At 44.0% G+C, this 14,592-nt stretch overlaps 1 pseudogene; it reads left to right on the top strand.

Annotated features, from left to right (window-relative positions):
• The first annotated feature begins 7,417 nt into the window (after positions 1–7,417).
• On the top strand, positions 7,418–14,249 carry LOC135983271 (craniofacial development protein 2-like; annotated as a pseudogene).
• The last annotated feature ends 343 nt before the right edge of the window (positions 14,250–14,592 follow it).

Here is a 14,592-nt window from a genome sequence, read left to right on the forward strand (position 1 = left end):
TCATTTACAAACAGTGTATGTTTTAATTTTAATGCACAACTGCACTTTGCTGATTTTTCCTAATTAAATTCTGCTCTTGATTGCCTGCAAAGTACAATCCACTCTCCCCTCTGTATCATGCAGGGAACTGATGTGCCTATTTGGATCATGTATTGGTTCTAGCATGCACTATGCAGCCTAGAGAGAGTAATAAGGGGGAAAAAACAGGTTACTTACTATGTACCTGCAGTTGATAGAGGATTGTTCTAACTTTGGAGGGTGAATTCCTGGAACCAAGACACTCTCCTCAATTAAGTCAGAGGCCTTGTTTTGACAGGCAAAAAGACTGCGTTTTTCAAATGTGTTAGCTCAATCAAGGTAGCTTAACATGTTTGAAAAATTCCCTAAGGATGCACGGTTGAAGCCATGTTAGCTGGCTGTGGCTTGCGCCGATGCGTCACACACTTCAGCCTCAGAGGGGTAGCCATGTTAGTCTGAATCTGTAAAAAGCGACAAAGAGTCCTGTGGCACCTTATAGACTAACAGACGTATTGGAGCATAAGCTTTCATGGGTGAATACCCACTTCGTGTCTTGAGGGGCCTCGAGTGAAAAAAAACAAGTCAAGCTACATATAGCTGGAGCAACCAGGCGGAGACTACTGAGACTAGGCCAGTGTGGGTTTGTATCTCAGCTCCCCGACTTCCTGTCAGAGCATAGAGACCATGATGCATGATGGGATAGACTCCCTCACATGCCCTGTGTGCAACAGCAGGGAGTTCACAATGGAATCAACAACTGCGGGCAGGGGACTGCACTCGATGACCTCTCGAGGTCCCTTCCAGTCCTAGAATCTATGAAAACTGTGGGGAGGAGGAACAGCAGTTGCACCAGCATACTCAGGATACAGCCTCTGTGATCTCAACTCTTGGGAAACTATGCAGGTGAGTCTGAAATACCCACCCAGAGACAGACTGTCCCTCTGAAGGAACCAGGAGCCCTCCGCCAGCTGGAGCCCCTGTGGGCTATGTATGTAACATTATAAAAGGAGTTCATGTGGCATTTTGCTTGGTTTGGCTGAGATACCGTAGTCGCCCTTCCACCTTTACTGTGGTATATGGGCTCCACTCTTCCCCTCCTGTAGTGGCTGCTGGAGCTCCAGATAGGAGAGAGCACATTGGGTTGTCAGTGAATAAATCACAAACCCAAAGGCTTAATAGCCTCAGTTTGTGTTTAAGTCCTACTGAGAGGGAAGCATAAAACCACCAAAAAATCTAATCATGCTCTTTAGCTTTGGCCTGCTAAACCCAGGGTTGTGAGTTCAATCCTTGAGGGGGCCATTTAGGGATTTGGGGCAAAAATCTGTCTGGGGATTGGTCCTGCTTTGAGCAGGGGGTTGGACTAGATGACCTGAGGTCCCTTCCAACCCTGATATTCTATGAGTTTAGTCCTTGTCACTGTAGCAGAGCAGTTGATACTATGAGGAGCAGAACATTCCAGCAACTTCATTAAAAATAAGAAGTGTTATGCAAATGAGGTGACGGATAGTCATTAGATATGAAAATAGAGGCACTGCATCATTTGCATAAAATCCTCCAGATTCCTGAACCCTCAGCCTCAATAGGTCCATCAGTCAGTGCTTCTCAAAACTAAAGGAGTTATCTGAAAATTCAGTGACTTATACCTACCTGAGCAATCTAGAATGATGGGGACCTGCAGCCCTCAAGAGAGGTCTGATTTTGTGCAAGATCAGGACATTCATTATTTCTGGCGACTCAGAGATGAAGTCACTAAGGAACAGATGTACATATTTCTCTATTGCCAGAGTACAGGAAATTAGCAACTGATATCTGGAAGCTTCAAAAAGCTACAGTAAATCTAACTAAAACAAACTAGATTCTGCAGACAACTGACTCACTGGAGTATTGTGCAAAAGCATTTGTCTACACAGGATTAAATTTCAATTGTATTCAGTGGAAGAATAGTTGTGTGTGTGTGTGGGGAGGTGTTTGTGTATGGGCCCGCACACAAGACTTTATTTGTAGGCACTTAACCCTAGTGAAAATTCTTACTTTGCCTCTGAACAGGAGAAGCATGTCTGGGTCTTTTCTTGGAAGGATTTGATGTTTAAATGTATGTAAAGGCATGTGACTGTCACTTTAGAAATGCTATTAATAAAATAATAATCTGAATTTAGTAGCCTAGATTAACATACTGATGAGCAAGCCCTCCAAGTCTTTCCTAGTAGTTTTGTTCATTAGAGCAGATATCTTAAATCCGTAGAATAAGCAGAGCTGTAAATAATACTGGTTTGGTATGTCTGGGATGACAGATGTTTGGTTTAAATTTAGATGTCTGTCTGAGGTCTTGTCATGCAGATCAGTTTTGGAGCTGTAGTGATTAGTCAGAAATGGGACAGGAGAAGTTTGCTTAGCTCTGCTACATATAATCTCCTACATTTATGTTGTGCCCTTTCATCCCCAAGTGCTTGACAAGCTATAGGTCTAGCGTGAAGTCCCTACCCAGGCAAAACTCCTACTAATGCTCCCAATAAGGACATTGACTCAAATGTTTCTCCTTATCTCCACCATTACACAGCATGGAGAGAGAAAGAAATCTCAAGATAAATGGCCACTGACATGCCAGTATCCTGCTCTCTGTACTGGTTCCCCTATGAACACAGTGTCCCGCTCAAGATCATTGTCCAGATTTCAAAGCTCATGTGAAATTGGTCCTAGCCACTGCAGCTGTGGCCCTCTGTGGTGGTTATATGCTACTGGGACAATTACACTGTCAACTAGCTGAACGTGACTCATGATTGCAGGACGCAGAACCTTCATAAAGAGCTGGAGTGAGATTATGGAAATTACTGTCCCATGAAATTAGGATCATCACCTAATCATCATGTTCCATTCAAAATTCAAAACTCACCTCTTCAGCCAGCTTTTCCACAACAGCACCCTGCTCGCAATAACATTCACGCTTACTGTGACCATTTGGGGAACCTATGCATGGTGTATGAATTCTGGATGATATTATGCAGTTGTTACTATGAAAATTGCTGTGTCGTGAGTGCCTCTCTGTCACCGTGTATCCATCATTCCCGATCAACCTTTAAACCCTACCATTCTAGAGACAACAACAGATTAATTAAGGACAATTAGCATCTAATAGGCCTTACCTGTGGAGAACATACGAGGAATTGCACCCTAGGAGAAACAGTTCTCTCTAACTTGTCTGCTGGGAGGGGAGGAAGTGGAGCAAGAAGAAAATTCCCAAAGTGGGATACTCAACGGTCACAAAACAGGTTATAAAGGGACTCACAGGGGGAAAGACTCAGGGCATGGCTACACTTGCACATGTAGAGTGCTTTAAGTTAAACCAGCCCTCGGAGACCGCAGCAGGGAAAGCGCTGCGGTGTGTTCACGCTGTCACCTGCAAGCGCAGTGGCGTGGCCACATTTGTGGCACTTGCAGCGGTGCATTATGGGCAGCTATCCCACAGAGCACCTCTTCCCATTCTGGCGCTGTGACTTGTGTGAAGGCGGAGCGGTAGTGGGGTGCATTCTGGGTCCTGTCCCAATGCCCCGTGATGCATCGCTTCGCATCCCAGCAATCCCTGTGTTTCCGTCCACATTTGGCACCATCTTTGAACTTTTTTTATACTGCATACTCGGTCTTCCTTTTTGGTCTGCGGGAATGGATCCTGAACTTGTGAAGAATTTGCTGATGAGTCTCACCAGCACGTCACGAATTGCAGTCGAGTTACTCTTTAAGCTACAAACTGACAGTGAGGAGTCCAATGATGATGTCGACTCACATAACGCATACGATACAAGATTGTTTGTAGCTTTCACAGACATGCTCACCACAGTGGAACGCTGCTTTTGGACTCAGGAAACAAGCACTGAGTCGTGGGATCACATCGTCATGCAAGTCTGGGTTGACGATCAGTGGCTGCAGAACTTTTGGATGAGGAAAGCCACTTTCATGGGACTGTTTTCTGAGCTCACCCCCACCCTGCAGCACCAGGACACAAGATTGAGAGATGCCCTGCCAGTGGAGAAGCAGGTGGCTATTGAAATCTGGAAGCTGGCAACTCCAGACAGCTACCAATCGGTCGCTAACCAGTTTGGAGTGGGAAAGTCGACCATTGGAATCATGTTGATGCAAGTTTGCAAGGCCATTAATTGCATCCTACTCAGAAGAACCGTGACTCTGGGCATCGTGCGTGACATTATGGCTGGCTTTGCACAAATGGGTTTCCCTAACTGCAGAGGGGCGATAGATGGGACTCATATTCCAGTTCTGGCACCAGACCACCTACTCTCTGAGTACATAAATCGGAAGGGGTATTTCTCTATGGTTCTCCAGGCACTTGGGGATCATCATGGGCATTTCATGGACATTAACGCAGCCTGGTCCGGAAAGGTGCATGACTCACAGATCTTTCAGAACACAGGACTGTTCAGGAAGCTGCAAGCTGGGACTTTCCTCCCAGACCAGAAGATCACCACAGGGGAAGTTGAAATGCCCATTGTGATCTTTGGAGACTCCGCTTACCATTTAATGCCATGGCTCATAAAACCCTACACCAGGAGGCATTCTCTGTCTCAGTGAATATTTAATGATGCAGACAAAGTGGAACAGCTCCAACAGGAGAGCTTGAGCCACTTACCCTAGAATACGCAATAGGCTGCGTATGAGGGCCCTCAGCTAGGATGTGGGAGAACTGGGTTCAAGTCCCTACTCCAAATCAAGCAGTGCACGGATCTGAAAGCAGGTGCCCCAAATGCCCCCACCAATTGGCTATAATTGGGTGGGATGGGTCCCTAGATGTGAGAAAGGCACCTAAGCCAGATCAACCCTAACTCCAGGTGAGGGTTGATGGCTGAAGATCCTGTGTGGAGATAGGCACCTCCCTGTAGCCTGTCAGTCAAGAGGCGTAAGGCCTAGATCCATGTGACTTAGGTGTCTAAGTTCCTTTGTGAATCTGACCACCACCCCTTTCCTGAGCATTTCACTCCTGGCTAGCTTAGGCAGCACCCTGCTCAGCATGCTGGCTTCTGATGACCCCTTTCTTAGGCACCTTACTCTCCCCCACATTGTCTGGAAAGCCTGGATGCCTAACTCGGGGCCGTGGCATTAGGCCCAAGTCCCGTTTGTGAAAATAACCCTGGGCTACCTTTTGAGTTTGACTCAACACATTTGACTTAAGGTGACCACCTGTTCCGAATTGGGTGGGACAGTCCCAAAATGCAGAGTTCAAGTCCCGGTCCTGGGCTGAGTGACCCTGCAACAGCATTTGGCCCAGATTCCCTGTGGCATTGCTCCACACCTGCTTGAGGCGCAGGGGCAACGCCAGCTTTTTCCCAGGGGTGGGGGCGGGCCTTAGCCCCCCCTCACCACAAGGCCCTGCCCCTTGCTTTTCCTCTTCCCCCTGAGGCTCCATGCCTGGCCAGGAGCTGGGCAGTAGTAAGAGCTGCCGAGGGAGCCCGGGACCCTCCACCTCCCCTGGACGGTACGCTCTGGGGGTGGGGACACTGGCTAGGGCTGCTCTCAGGCTCCCCGCCCAGGGTAGATGGAGGATCTGGGGCTCCCCACAGTGCCCAGGCTCCCTAGGCATCTCTTACCACAGCCCAGCTCCAGCTTCTGGCCTGACCAGGGGGCAGGGCATCAGGGGGGAAGAGGAGGAGCTGGGGACAGAGCCATGGAGGGAGCGGGGCTCCTGCATGTGTCCTGCTTTTGCATTTTGAAAATGTCGCCCTAGCTTGACTGGAAGAAATAATTGTAGTGAGAGCTTAAACAGGGTCTATGCTTTTGAATGTGAACTGCAGGAAAAAGAAACAAACGTTAAAATTGGCATTGTACACTGACTGGAAGCTAGCTTTACTTCAGTGTCCACATATCAGGCTTCCATGACATTCCCATGACAAATTGATGCTACCGCCCAACAGCTAAATTATGGAAAATGTCCTGTACACAGTGCATGAGAGAGGCAAACAATTCCCCAAAAGGTACAGAAGTTGTTTGCCTTCCTGTCTTTGGATTAGTGGGGAAATGCCCATTTTACCAACCGCCGCGTTTCTATGACAGACCATTGTAGTGAAACTACTTATTCAGCAGTGAGCAGGTTCATGAATGTGTTAAGTGACAAAGGCTGCCTATTGGTTAGAATGGTACAGTGGGGGTGGCATAGTAAGATATTATCATAACTGGAAAACGTATCATTTATATCTACTTTATAGCTGGCATTGGTCTCTGTCAGAAGACAGGATACTGGGCTAGATGGACTATTGGTCTGGCCCAGTATGGCCATTCTTATATATTTCACAGTCATGATAGCACCTTGTTGTTGCTTCTATTGGCTTAGCTCAGGGATCAACAACCTTTGGCATGTGGGGAAATCAGGGAAATCTGCAGGTGGGCTGAGACTGTTTGTTTACCTGCAGCGTCCGCAGGTTCGGCCACTCACAGCTCCCACTGGCCGCGGTTCACCGTGCCAGGCCAATGGGGGCTGTGGGAAGCAGCGTGAGCCAAGGGACGTGCTGGCCACCGCTTCCCACAGCCCCCATTGACCTGGAACAGCAAACTGCGGTCAGTGGGAGCTGCAATCGGCCAAACCTGCGGACGCTGCAAGTAAACAAACCGTCCTGGTCCGCCAGCGGATTTCCCTGATGGGCCGCATGCCAAAGTTTGCCGATCCCTGAGCTAAGCCAACAGAAGCAACAACAAGGTGCTACCATGACTGTGAAATATATAAGAACGGCCATACAGATACACTGTGTTTTTGCAAAGCTACAGCACATAATCTATGGGTAAAGATGGAATTTTCCTGGAGTTTGTCAACTAACTCTGTTATTTAAGTTACAAATCATGATGATATGGCTAATCAAGTTGGCTGCAGGGGATTTCATACATAATTAACCCTCAATCCTTCTATCCCAATCTTTTTATATCAAGTTATTAAGGTTATATATTCCATAAACATATCTATAAGGCGGTTTATCACCACCACTCTGTTTCTAGTGTACATTACTTTCAGAGCTACTGAAAACAAAATTTTCTAGGGAGGTCAAATGTTATCCCTCCCTTTCTAATTTTTCATTGAAGGGAACTGCTGGTATTCATAATTGAACATTCTTAATATTACTCTCACTGCATAATGCAAAATGGACTATGAGGTGATAATGGCAGGGCAGAAATCATGAGGCTTTTGCTGCAAAGGGGATAATTATTAATATCTTTAATTTTCAGTAGCAAGAGATTTACCATCTCCTTTAGGTGCATTACAGTATCTGCTGTAGACTTTAGGAAAGGGGATCTATTATACTGAATGTATCTTTGCCATCGCATCTAGGAGTTAGGAAAGTATTTGGACTGATCATAATTAAGTTCACTGACTGCTTTTTTCAGTACAACTCAAACAAAATTGCTTCAAATATTTATTTCCATGGCAAAAATAGACTATGATATATTCATTTCACATATATTACATATTCAGTAATACAAGCCTTTCTGTCTATGAAACACAATTTGTACATTGTTTTACAAACCAATTTCAGTTTTACAAGAATTAAAGCTGTACTGATTATACATTTTTACAGTATTGATGGCAATACAGCAAAACATACATATTACCTATTAGCTTGATACTAGAAAAATAATACTTGAAAATCCACGTGTGCTACTGTTTAAACAAAGTAGTGTATACATCCCTGCATACTGGCTCGAAGGAAAAGGATGCAACTGGGGCCAGATCCTGCATTCCTTTGCCACACAGGATTCAACCCCACAAGCTGTTGAAACACCTTGACTCCCACTAACTTTAGTGAAAGTTAAGCAATCTCAGCAACTTGCAGGAATGCTTAGTCAGAACCTGATGAGTGTTCAGGACTTTGCAGGATCAAGACCCTAAAATTCCCACTGAAGTCCCATCCAATCTCAGCAATACAGTTGACGGGCATTTTGGGTACAGAAATAGTTCAGGAGAGAGTCCTGTACATGGACTATGTTTATCTTCTTTGTGAGAATTCTCCAGCATTAGCAAGGAGATGGACTGGATGATCTAACAGATCTTTTTCCATCTCTAAATTCAATGATTCTAGAAATCCGGTGTGCTGAAAGTTTCTTATTATAGTACTTTCAAGTCTAAGTTTTACTTTAGCATTTCCCAACAGAAAAATGTCATCTAATTTCCCTTTATAAGGTTAGGCATCTTCTGAAACAGTGCTTCATAAGGATTATTTGGTAAGATTCTTACTGCTGGATATTTTAAAATGAAATACTATGACAAAATTTATACAAAACAATTGTCTAGCCTGCTGCAGTGCTGTATCTTTTGTCATCAGTATTCATTAGCTCCTTTGTACATCAAATTTAATTCCCGCCTCCCATCATCATTTATAGCCAAAGAAAGAACACCCAAAGAAAAAATACAGTGGAGGCACATCCTTCATTTCACAATGCAGTGTCTTGTGGAAAACTGTGACAAATACAGTCAAAGCTCACTTACTAACTTTTTGTTTTGAAATGCACATTAACAAAAATTTTGAATTTTTTAGTTAAGTACAGAATCCCTGCTGATTAGTAAAAAATAATATACATGACCAAAACAGAATGAACCAAGTTAGCTGGTCCCAACAGCATCTTAGTAATAAGGTTTGACTGTACAGCCATGCCTAAAAAAGCTGTGAAAGTTTGTGTGATTATTTGAAGCGTTAAGATCACTGCATGTGCTGCACTGAAATAGGACTTCTACGTTCAGGGTTAAACGCTATAGCTTAAGGGCCTAATTTGCAACCCAGCCTTAACCTGGCACAATGTAGGTCAGTCACATCTATTGTAAATACTTGACTGCACCCAGAAAGTATGTACCTGAACATCTAAATGACTTTAATTGCACACACAAATAGTTGCCAGTGCAAACACTTATTTTCCCCTGCTGTTTGCAAGTATAAAACCAGAAACCAGTGCTTTGCAGACCCTAAGTCTGTAAATAGAAGCTGAGCTGATAGGTTGCACAGAATAAACTTGCAAAAGAGAGTTTGGTTTTTTTAATAAACACAGCCTCTGAACTAAAATGTTCGGCGTTTCAAAAAGCACTTTTTTAAAAACCCTGCAAAACCAGAATCTGACTACATAGTCACTTTTCCTACTAGGTCTCACAAAACATCCTATATGAATCAAACCTTTCTAGCTGCTCTAGTGTCGATAAAAATTGTTCCAAAACCTTCTCCATTTGCTTCTAGCCACTCCCTTCACCCTCACCCCCCATTCCACACGTCAGAGTTAGTACAAGAGACAGATTTGGAGAAACTCTCTTACCCGCTTATCCTTTTCATTTTTCAAGAGTCTACAGATGGAGAATCCTGATCCACTGTTTTGGCCTATTCTAGGTATCTGTGTTTAAATTTAAAAGGAGATGTGAGTATTTAAGCTCTGTGGGCCTTATCCTGCATCAGTGCTGAGTGCTTTCAACTGCCACCATTGATTTCAAAGAACTGAGGGAGCTCTGCATGTTGCAGGATAGAGTTTATAGATGTGAATCAAATTAATTTGCAATTCTTTGCAAATTTCATTGTTGGACTGGTCAGCTTTATGGATTAACATAGTCTCATCCCCTCACCTGCTCTTAGAAAACCTCAGTTTCTAAGAATATTTTCCACACAACTTCCATAAATATCTTTGAATGACAGTTTCACTTATTTGAGAAAGAAATTAAATAAATTATTTAATCCTTTCCTTAATTTATTAGCATTATGTTGGAGGGGGGGGAGGGGAGAAAGACGGAGAAGTTCACCCTTATGTGAAACACTTAAAATGCAAATGAGTGAAATTTGCTTTGTGTTTACCTTGTTTCTTCACAGTTTACAATCAGCCCAATCTTGCAAAATGCCCATGACTTCATTAACCTGGCTGCAGAGTGTTAAGACAGAGGCACCATAATACAAATACCTCTTTGGAAGGTAACTGATCAAGCACCTGGGGCCTGAGCCAGAGAAGTCAATAGAAAGATACCCTCCTCTCACCTCCATTGACTTCAATGGACTTTGGATCAGCTGTTTAATGATTCTTCAGCAGCGGAGTGTGGCTTCTGGTAAGGAAAAGCCAAATACAGATAGTTCTTCTTTCACTGCTCAGTCGTGCTTATTAATTTAAGAGGCTACTTTGGAAGAATTCCCCGCATGCCCTAAGTATTAACCCAGCAATACACATGCAGGATTACATGGTGAGATAGAAAAGCACAAATACACTAATAGTAAAATGATGTTCTTTTAGTTATAAATATCACATAGATGTTCTAAACACTTCTACATTTCTCTTTGAAAATACTGATTGAAATTTACTGCTGGCTTTATAAAAAAATAAAAAATCACGGGCTCTGCTTTGCTAAGTTCCTTGTAATAAATGTATTTCTAAAAATATCCATAGGTCCCTAGAGTTGTATTTTTAACTTGTTCACTAGTGTAAAGGGTTATTACATGCACAGTGGACACTATGGCCTAAATCTGGCCCCGCTAGCCACAGGGGTGGACATTCCTATATGCAGTGCTACCACCACATAGTTCTACTGTGCAGGCTGCGGAGAAGCCACACACAGGAACTTTGTGTATGTCATGGAGTAATGCTCCATGGGACTCATGCCACAGAATTATAGACGAGTGATTTACAGCCTGATCCAAAGCCTACTGAGTCGCTGGGCATCTTTCTATTGATTTCAAAGGGCTTTGGATCAGGCCCATAGAGAAGAGCTTGTCCATGACCGTACAGATCCACTGGCCCCACATCAGGGGAGTGCGCAGAAGCCATTGCTACAGCCTCCAACTTTTCTAGTGATTCATAACTCAGGCCTGGTCTAAACTAGAGTTAGGTCGACACAAGGCATCTTTAACCACAGAAGTGTCTACACTTAAATTTGGCTCCCACCGACATAACTGCCTGCTATGCCGACTTAATACTCCACCTCCACGAGCAGCATAGAGTCAAGATCGATGTAGTTTGGTTGATGCAGTGTCAGCGTAGACACTGCGTTGCTTACATTGACCATTACTGGCTTTCCGGAGCCATCCCACAATGCCCCACACTGACAGCACAATGGATGCAAGTGCTCTTAATGAGGATGTGCACCGCTGACAAAAAGGAGCAAAGTGTAGACACACACAAGTGATATAATTCCTGGAGTGGCTGTATGCCAATGTACGTTAGCTCGACTTAATTCTGTAGTGTAGACATGGCCTCAGACTTCGCAGAGTTTTACAGAATTTGATCCTAAAGAAGCAGTTTCCATTTAGTCCTACAAAAGAGAGAGAGTGAAGTCTGACTATATATTTCCAGTAGCAGCACCCTTGATTGTCCCTGAGAATTCTGAAATTCTGAAACTTATTATATATATAATTATAGTTTCTCCCTAGCATTTCAACATCATTAGGGTAGGAAAGTGGATTTGGTGAACCTGGACCCACTTGGAATGGAATTTTAAGCCTTTGGCAAATAAACAGACCTGTAACCCTGGCTGGGGCTGGCTTTAGCAACAATTCCCTTGTAATGCTCAATATTCTATGAAGAAACATGGTACAGATATCCATCCATTTTGCATGGACAAATGTGTGGTTTTGAAGGTTCAAAGCATTTGAATGCTAAAACCTGAGTATACATTTAGACTTAAACACAGTTTCTTAATTAGTTCAATAGCAATTTTAAATTTCATTTTGTTACAGAGAGCTGTTGAATTTCATTCTGATTGATAAACCTTTTGGAGAGAAACAGGTTGGCTAGAGTGCTCTCATAGAGCTGGATCCAGCAATTCTTACTCACATGAGTAATCCCACTGATTTATATGAATGTTCATGCTGAAGTAAAGTCTATACATGAAAGAACTGCAGAAGTGGGCCCATGAAGCCAGATTCTGAGAGGTGCTGATAAACCATTTGACATATAAGTTGCAGGTAGTTTGTAGGTTAGCAGATGTGAATTATAGTGTGCCACATCTTCAGTGATTAGTTTCCTCTGTATCAAGACATTGTTCCTGCCAGGTGTGGTTCTGGTTGGGCAAAGACATGGTAAGCATGTTATCTCAGGCCCACCGTTAAGAGGAAGAGGTTTTCTCTCGTGCTCAAACTCATTTTTCTTCATCATCATGTCCCTATTACGCCTCTGGTGTTTAGGGCAGCGATGAAGCTCCTCCACTCCTGTCTGTTTCTGGCAAGTCTTTCAATGGTTCCCCAGCTGTGCCCCAGGTTTTTCAGCTCGGCTTCCAGAGCTGTTTGCCGTGTTGTTTTCGGGCGGCCTCATTTTCGCTTGCCTTCAGGTGTCCATCTTATTGCCACTCTGGTGATGGAATCAGTTTCCATCCGAAACACATGACCGATCCATCTCAAACGCCTCCTGGCAATGATGATGCTCAGATCCTCTTGGCTGCACTGTGTCAGTAGATCTTGGTCTGAGATTGTTCTGGGCCAAAAGATACGGAGGATTTTTCTGAGGCAGGTTATATAGAATGAAGATTGTTTGGACATGTCATACTTTCTCATTCCCCAGCATTCTGCACTATAAAGTAATGTTGAAAGTACGCAGCTCTGGTAAATCTTGAGTTTGGTTTTGGTTTTGTATGTTGATAATTTCCAGACTGTATTTATGCTCCTGAAAGTGTTCCTGGCTTTACTGATTTTGTTCCAGATGTCCTGGCTTGTTCCACCATCCTGGCTGATGGTGCTGCCCAAATATGTGAATGTTTCCACATTGGTGAGAACATAATCCTCTATCCGTACTGGTGATGGTGAGGCAATATTATTTCTTATTACAGTTGATTTTCAGTCCAATTTGCTGGCTGAATGCGTTGAATCAAGTTGTTTTTTCTTGTATATGGTGTTGGGTATGTGATCGGAGAGCAAGATCATCTGTGATGTCCAGGTCTTCAAGGGATGGGTGTCCATTTAATGCCTCTTGGCATGTCTTCTGTTGTACACTGCATTACCCAGTCAATGGCAATGCTGAAGAGGATTGCAGACATGACACACTCCTGAAGTACTCCCGTTTTGACTTCAAAACTGAGCTCACTGTGATCAACACTGCATGTAAAGTTGAAATAAAAGCTTTTGATGATGTTGATTATACGTAAAGGGATTCCATATGCCCGCAGAATGTCCTCTGGTGTCCGTGTCTTGTCGTGGCAGGATCGCTTGCATGCTCTAACGATCCCCAGAGTCTGTGTCGGCGGGGGCTTTTTGCTCCTGGTAGGTTCAACCATGTCGGATTGGTCTGTGGGGGAGGGGACAGACAAAACAGACATCCTGGTCCTCCAGGTTGCGGGTTAGGCACAGAGCTAACAACCCTGTCCCATAAAAAAAACAAAATATGTTACGAAAACAGTGACTGAGAAATCGACCATTAATGTGTGTGATGGCTTTCAGGAGTCAATGACCCGTAAGACTGCCAGGGGTGACAGCCGAAAGGAAGTCACTAGCATGAAGACTGAAGTGCTCAACACCAAAACAAAAACCAGACTTGTTTTTTGGACCGTACGGACAATGTACGAAACAGAGAAGCTAGCTCAGGTCACAGCAGAGATGAGACACTACAGCTTACACATCCTGGGTGTCAGTGAGAGCAGATGGACGGGATCAGGAAGATTAACAACAGCTTCGAGAGAAACTTAGCTGTATTCTGGACGGGTTGATGGACAACACCATGAGGGTGTTGTTCTCCTTTTGAAGAAGGGAGTGGAGCATTCCCTGCTTGAATGGAAATCCATCAGCAGCAGACTTATGAGATCCAGACTGAAAGGGAAACATAATATCACCCTGATTCAGTGCTATGCTCCGACAAATGACAGTGATGAAGAAGTAAAGGAAAAATTCTACCTTACACTACAGGCAGAGTTAGAGAGAGTACCACGCCACGACCTAACTATCGTCATGGGAGACCTGAATGCCAAGGTTGGTAAGGACAACACAAACGACAGAGCAATGGGAAGACATGAGTGTGGCACCATGAATGAAAATGGAGAGAGGCTTGTTGGTTCCTGTAATATGATTGACCTAGGCATCGGCGGAACCCTATTTCAACATTGTGAAATTCACAAGCTAACATGGTGTTCTCCAAATGGCAGAGATAAGAACCAGATTGACCATATCATGATCAATGGCAAATGGCAACGATCACTGATAGATGTGAAAGTGAGAAGGGGTGCAGATGTTGGTAGTGACCACCACCTTGTGACAGCCTCCATCAAGCTAAAACTGAAGTGTGGGTCCACCAAACAAGGGACATAGACATTATGACATTGACAAGCTAAATGCCCCTGAAATTCAGAAAGCCTTCATTTTCCAGTTAAAGAACAGGTTTCAAGCACTTGCAAACCTTGATGAAGAGGAGGGGAATGCAATATGTGGGGCAAAGTAACAGCAATTTATAAACAGAGCAGTGAAGCCTGTCTAGGCTACAGCAGAAGAGAAGGAAGGAGTGGATTCCACCCAGCACATGGAGTGCCATAGAAACCAGATGAGCCCTGAAGAAAAAAGGGTTTTAGACACAAAATCCCAGAAGCTAAAGAACAAATACCACGAGCAGAATAGCAAGGCACACCGGGAAGTCAGATGCCTTGCGAGAGTGGAC

This window comes from Chrysemys picta, chromosome 4 (assembly GCF_011386835.1).
Source record: "Chrysemys picta bellii isolate R12L10 chromosome 4, ASM1138683v2, whole genome shotgun sequence".
Classification (NCBI taxonomy): domain Eukaryota; kingdom Metazoa; phylum Chordata; order Testudines; family Emydidae; genus Chrysemys; species Chrysemys picta.